At 34.6% G+C, this 6,092-nt stretch overlaps 1 pseudogene; it reads left to right on the top strand.

Moving 5' to 3' along the window:
- The first annotated feature begins 654 nt into the window (after positions 1 to 654).
- On the top strand, positions 655 to 1,636 carry LOC116419937 (annotated as a pseudogene).
- Positions 1,637 to 6,092: the final 4,456 nt, after the last annotated feature.

Genomic DNA, 6,092 nt, shown 5'->3' with positions numbered 1-6,092 from the left:
CAACAGTTTCTTCACAATGTGAATTCTTAACTCCAAATATAGGATCTTTAGGTCTGTCAAACAATAGATTGCTATAGCCATTGAGTATTTTGTCCTGTGAGCATAACCTATTCCACTGATCATCTACTTTATTTCTAAGCCAGAACCAAGTGTTTTTGATAACTGCTGCTTTATAATATAGTTTAAGGTCTGGCACAGCAAGGCCACCTCCATTTGTATTTTTTTCATCAAGTCCTTTGAAATTCATCAAATTTTCTTCTTCCTGATGAACTTTATCATTATTTTTAGATATGTAAAATAATATCTTGGGAGTTTGATTGGTATGGATGGCACTGAATAAATAGATTAATTGAGGTAGCATTAACATTTTTATTATATTTGCTCAGCCTACCCATGAACACTTAATATTTTTCCCATTGATTGGATCTGACATTATTGGTGTGGAAAGTGTTTTGTAATTGTGTTCATATAGTTTTGGACTTTCTTCTGGTAGATAGAGTTCCAAATATTTTATGTTATCAACAGTTATTTTAAATGGAATTTCTGATTGTATGTCTTGCTGTTAGATTTTTTTTTAGGAATATGCTTTATACTAACACATTTCTTCTAATTTCAGATAAAACTTAATCCTGAATATAAAATTCCAAAAACAAAATGGGGACTAAGAGCAATGTCACAGAATTCATTCTCTTTGGACTATCCAATGATCCAAACACACAGCTATTTTGTTTTTTCTTTTTTTTCTTCTGTTACATCAGTCTTCTCATAGGAAACCTTGTAATCCTCATATCTATCCATTTTAGTCATCTTTTCCACCAGCCAATGTACTATTTTCTCAGTCATTTTGTCTTCTATGGACATCTATTATACTTCTACCGTTACACCAAAATTACTTCAGAATCTATTAACCAAGAGAAAAACTATCTCCTATGATTATTGCATGTTTCAAGTCTTCAGTATGCATTTTTTTGGAGTTATCGAGGTCTTCATCCGCCGTGACCTTGAACCGCTATTTGCCTATAAACCCTCCACTACATGGTCATCATGAGCAGAAAGAAATGCAACCTTCTTGTTCTAACTGCTTGGGTTGGAGGAGCTGCTCACTCCTTTCCTCAATTATCCATGACTCTCAAATTACCCTTCTGTGGCCCCAATGAAATTGATCATTATTTCTGTGATGTCTTCCCCTTACTGAAAATTGCTTGTACAGATACTTACATGACTGGTGTTCTTGTTGTAATCAATTCAGGGATAATTGTCTTGGTAATTTTTGTGATCTTATTTGTTTCTTATGCTATTATCTTATGGACTCTACGCACACATTCAGCTGAAGGGCGACGGAAAGCTCTCTCTACCTGTGGGTCTCATTTCACAGTTGTCATTTTATTTTTTGTACCTGCAATTTTTTCCTACCTTCGACCTCCTACCACCTATCCAGAAGATAAGGTGTTTGCTCCATTTTATACCATCATTGCTCCAATGTTCAATCCTTTAATCTATACTCTGAGAAACACTGAAATGAAGAAGGCCATGAGAAAGGTATGGTGTCAAAAGATTTTGGGCAAAGGGAATCTAAATCAGTTGCATTAATTGTTCTCTTGTAATGTTATATGACACAAAAAAGGGGTTTAATATTCCATTATAATTTTGGAATGAATGTGTTCTATGAAAGATATTGCTTGGGAAAATATCAATATTGAAATGCAGAAGGATAATGGGTATGAGTAGTGATGAAAAATGTCAACAAATACATTATCTAGTGAGCTGTGTTAATCGTCATAATCGTCAATATCAAGATTCTGTGTTGTCTATATCTTTTCTCTCTTTTAAATGCTACATCTCAATTTTTATATTTGTAGTATGATGCTTGGTATATCATCTTCTAACATATACTTTTTATTTCCATTAAAAGAAAACATGAAATTAGTAATAAACATATATGTTATGTGCATGTAATCTCAATACAGACACAAATGTACCCACACACCCAGATATATATATATATATATATATATATATATATATATATATATATATATGTGTGTGTGTGTGTGTGTGTGTGTATATATATATTATATATATATATATATATATATATATATATATGTAATGCATATGTGTATGTGTGGAATTCTGAAATGATTATTTTTGTCTCTTTTAATTGACCTCCTGTATCTCTGTGTTGTATATATCCAAAGACTCAAACCAAGTAAAAGTTATTTTTTTCCCAGTTGGTCTAAGTGAGTAAGTGGCTTAAAAGATTCCAAAATCAATATACAATGAACTCTTCAATCCCAGCCTCTTGTTTATAGAAAATAATAGATTCTAAGTAAATCAATGGTGGAATTATTTGAAGACATCTTCCCTTATACCCGTAGATACTGAAAATTCTAGGCTGAATTTGGCACTTGAATTTCAGATAGTGGCTATCCAGAAATGCCTTAAGGATGTCAAAAAATTATTTGGAAAACTTTCAGTGAAGGAAAGACTTATCTGAAAACTATTTTTCTGAATTTATATATTCAGATCATTTGAGCAGATAAGAACAGTCAGGTGGAACAGTAGGATGCTGTGTCTGCTCTGAGGAAGACTTAATTCAGCATTCACCAGCAATGTGATCCTGAGGAAATCACTACATATTGTTTGCCTCAGTTTCTTCATCTGTAAAATGAGCCAGAGAAAGAAATGAGAAACTACTTGAGGATCTTTGCCAAAAAAACCCAAATACTTTTGCAAAGTCAAATGTAACAAAAAAATGACTGAAAACAAAAAAAGTGATAAATTTTCTGAGATAATAAGTAGTTCAGGCACAGAGCATTGAGAGACATTTATTTTGACAGACATTGAAATAGATCCAGCAAACTTTTTCAGGTTCCTCATCCATGTTCATCTTCAGGTTAGTCATCTGGCATTATGGAAAGAACACTGAATTTGGAACCATGTAACCTTTGAGAACTAAGGTGCTGAACATTAACACCAACCACTTTGATTTTAACTTCTATGGGCCTCAAGTACTCTATATGGTGAATTACAGACTTTGATTACATAATCTAATTGTCCATTCATCTTTTGGATTTAGGATCCTATTATAGGAACCGTTAATATTTTTGTTTCCATCATTGACTTTTAACAACCAACTATAACAGCCTTTGAATTATTCAAAATAAAGTTCAAAATATGTAGAAAAATTTTAAAAATATTCAAGTAATTATGAAAATATATGAGTTGGCTAATATTATAGGAAAAGATAATGATGAATTTTGGAGGGGATGTGGGACAACTGGGACATTGATGCATTGTTGGTGGAATTGTGAACAAATCCAACCATTCTGGATAGGAATTTGGAACTATGCTCAAAAAATATCAAACTGTGCATATCCTTTGACCCAGCAGTGTTACTATTAGGCTTATATCCCAAAGATATCTTAAAGAAGGGAAAGGGACCTATATGTTCAAAAATGTTTGTGGCAGTCCTTTTTGTAGTGGCCAGAAACTGGAAATTGACTGGATGCCTATCAATTGGAGAATGGCTGAATAAATTATTTTATATGAATATTATGGAATATTATTGTTCTGTAAGAAATGACCAACAGGATGATTTCAGAGAGGCCTGGAGAGACTTACATGAATCGATGCTAAGTTAAATAAGCAGAAGCAGAAGATCATTATACATAGCAACAACAAGATTATATGATGACCAACTCTGATGTATGTGAGTTTCTTCAACAATGAGATGATTAAAACCAATCCCTGTTGTTCAATAAAGAAGAGAATCAGTTACATCCAGAGAGAAAAATATGGGAAATGAGTGTGGACCACAACATAGTTTTTCCACTCTGTTATCATTTGCTTACATTTTTGTTTTCTTTCTCATTTTTTTCTTTCTTTCTAGATCCAATTTGTATTGTGCAGCAAGATAGCTATACATATGTATGCATGTATTATATTTAACATATACTTTAATATATTTAACATATATTCTACTATCTGCCATCTAGGGGAGAGGGGAGAGGGAAGGATCGGGAAAGTTGGAACAGAAGATTTTGCAAGGCTCAATGTTGAAAAATCACTCATGCATATGTTTTGTAAATTAAAAGCTATAATAAAATAAATAAAAACATCAGCTGTTTAGCAAAATTATCTATTTTTCATTAGCAGTTTAAAGGTTAAATTCTGGACTTTGAATTGAAAGAGCTATCTAATTCACATGGTTAAAAACATTTACCACTCATACAAAATTGTGGCTGAGATTTTTTTTAATGGTCCATGTAAACTATTTGCAAAAAGAGGTAAAGGAGAACTGGCAAATTCCTTCTACGACACAAATATGCCACTGAACTGAACCAGGAAGGGCCAAAACAGAGGAAGAAAATTATACACCAATCTTCCTAATGAAGATTGATGCAAAAATTTTAAATAAATGTTAGCAAAGAGATTACAGCAATTTATTAGCAAATAATATACTATGACCAAATAGGATTTATACTAGGAATGCAGAGCTAGTTCAATATCAGGAAGGATATTTCCATAATCTACCATATCAGTAACAAAACCAACAGAAACCATAGGATAATCTCAATACATGCAGAAAAAGTTTTTCCCAAAATATAACACCTAATCCTACTAAAACACCACAGAGTCTGGGGATAAAGCGAGTTTTCCTTAAAATAATGAGCATTATCTATCTAAAATTTGCAGCAAGCATTGTTTGTAATGGAGAGAATCTGGACACAATCCCAAAAAGATCAAGGGTGAAACAATGATGCTCATTATCACCACTATTTATCAACATTGTAAATTGCTTTAGCAATAAGAAATAAAAAGAAATTAAAGATATTAAAATAGGCAATAAGGAAATAAAACTATCATTCTTTGCAAATTATATGATGATATACTTAGAGAAACCTAGGAAATCATTTAAATATCTACTGGAAGCAATTTACAACTTTAGCAATGTTCCAGGATATAAAATAAATCCATACAAAATATCAGCAGTTCTCAATATTACTGAGAAAGCTCATCAGCAAGAGATAGAAAGAGAAATTCCATTTAAAAATTATTGTAGACAAAATAAAATACTTGAGGGTCTATTGCCAAGACAAACCCAAGATCTATATGAACACAATTACAAAACACTTCTCACAGCAATCTAATAAATTGATAAATCTAAATTCCAGCTTCTGGAATAAGAACTCACTATTTGACAAAACTGCTGGAAAAACTGGAAAATAATATATCAGAAAATTGACATAGACCTACATTTCACACCACATACCAAAATAAGGTCAAATGAGTACATGATTTGGGCATAAAGTATGATACCATAGGGGGGCGGAGCCAAGATGGCGGAGAAGACACACGCGACTTTCTAAGCTCTTCTCTTACCCTCTTTATCAATATTATATCGAACCTCAAAAATAATCTTGACTGCTACAATTCGTAAAGATAAGAAATAGAACAACTCACTGGCCGAAGAAAATCTGCAGTCCCCGCAAAAAGGTTGGTTCCAAAAGGGGAGATCGGGCAGAGGGGAGAAATTAGGGTCGAGGAGAGTTCAAAACCGAGGGTGAAGGCACAGATCTCACAAGGCCAGCCCCAACCTCAAGGGCTTTTCCTTGGGGCAGTTTTATCCCAGGCAGGAGGACAGCCCGGGTTACTCCAATCGCCAGTGGGGGCCCGGTTGCAAGAGTTTTCCAGGGCCAATTTGATTGGCAGACACTGGGGCAGAGTTCGGGGCATTTGGTCGTGGTCAGTCCGGTTGGTCCGCAATCCGTGGTCCAGTCACCCAACACCCAGTCCCACAAGAGGCCCGGCCTGGGGCAGGACACTTCACCCCTTAGTCTGTAGCCAGGGCAATTCTAACCAATTCCCAACTAAGAAGTTTGATAGCCAGCCAGTGCTGAATCCATTTACTGTTGGGGGAAGGGAAAATCCCACCAGAGCACCCCATTTCAGAGCTGGAAACGGTTCACATCCTCCCTGTCTGCAGAGGAAGCCGGTAACCCCCCTTGCCTAGAGACCCACCCTAAAGGCTTTAAACAGAACAAAAGATGAAAAGAACGACGACAGCTTCTATGCAGAAAAAGAGCAGG

Source organism: Sarcophilus harrisii, chromosome 6, assembly GCF_902635505.1.
Source record: "Sarcophilus harrisii chromosome 6, mSarHar1.11, whole genome shotgun sequence".
NCBI lineage: Eukaryota > Metazoa > Chordata > Mammalia > Dasyuromorphia > Dasyuridae > Sarcophilus > Sarcophilus harrisii.
The sequence above is the reverse complement of the archived record's forward strand: the minus strand, read 5'-3'. Positions and strand labels throughout refer to the sequence as shown.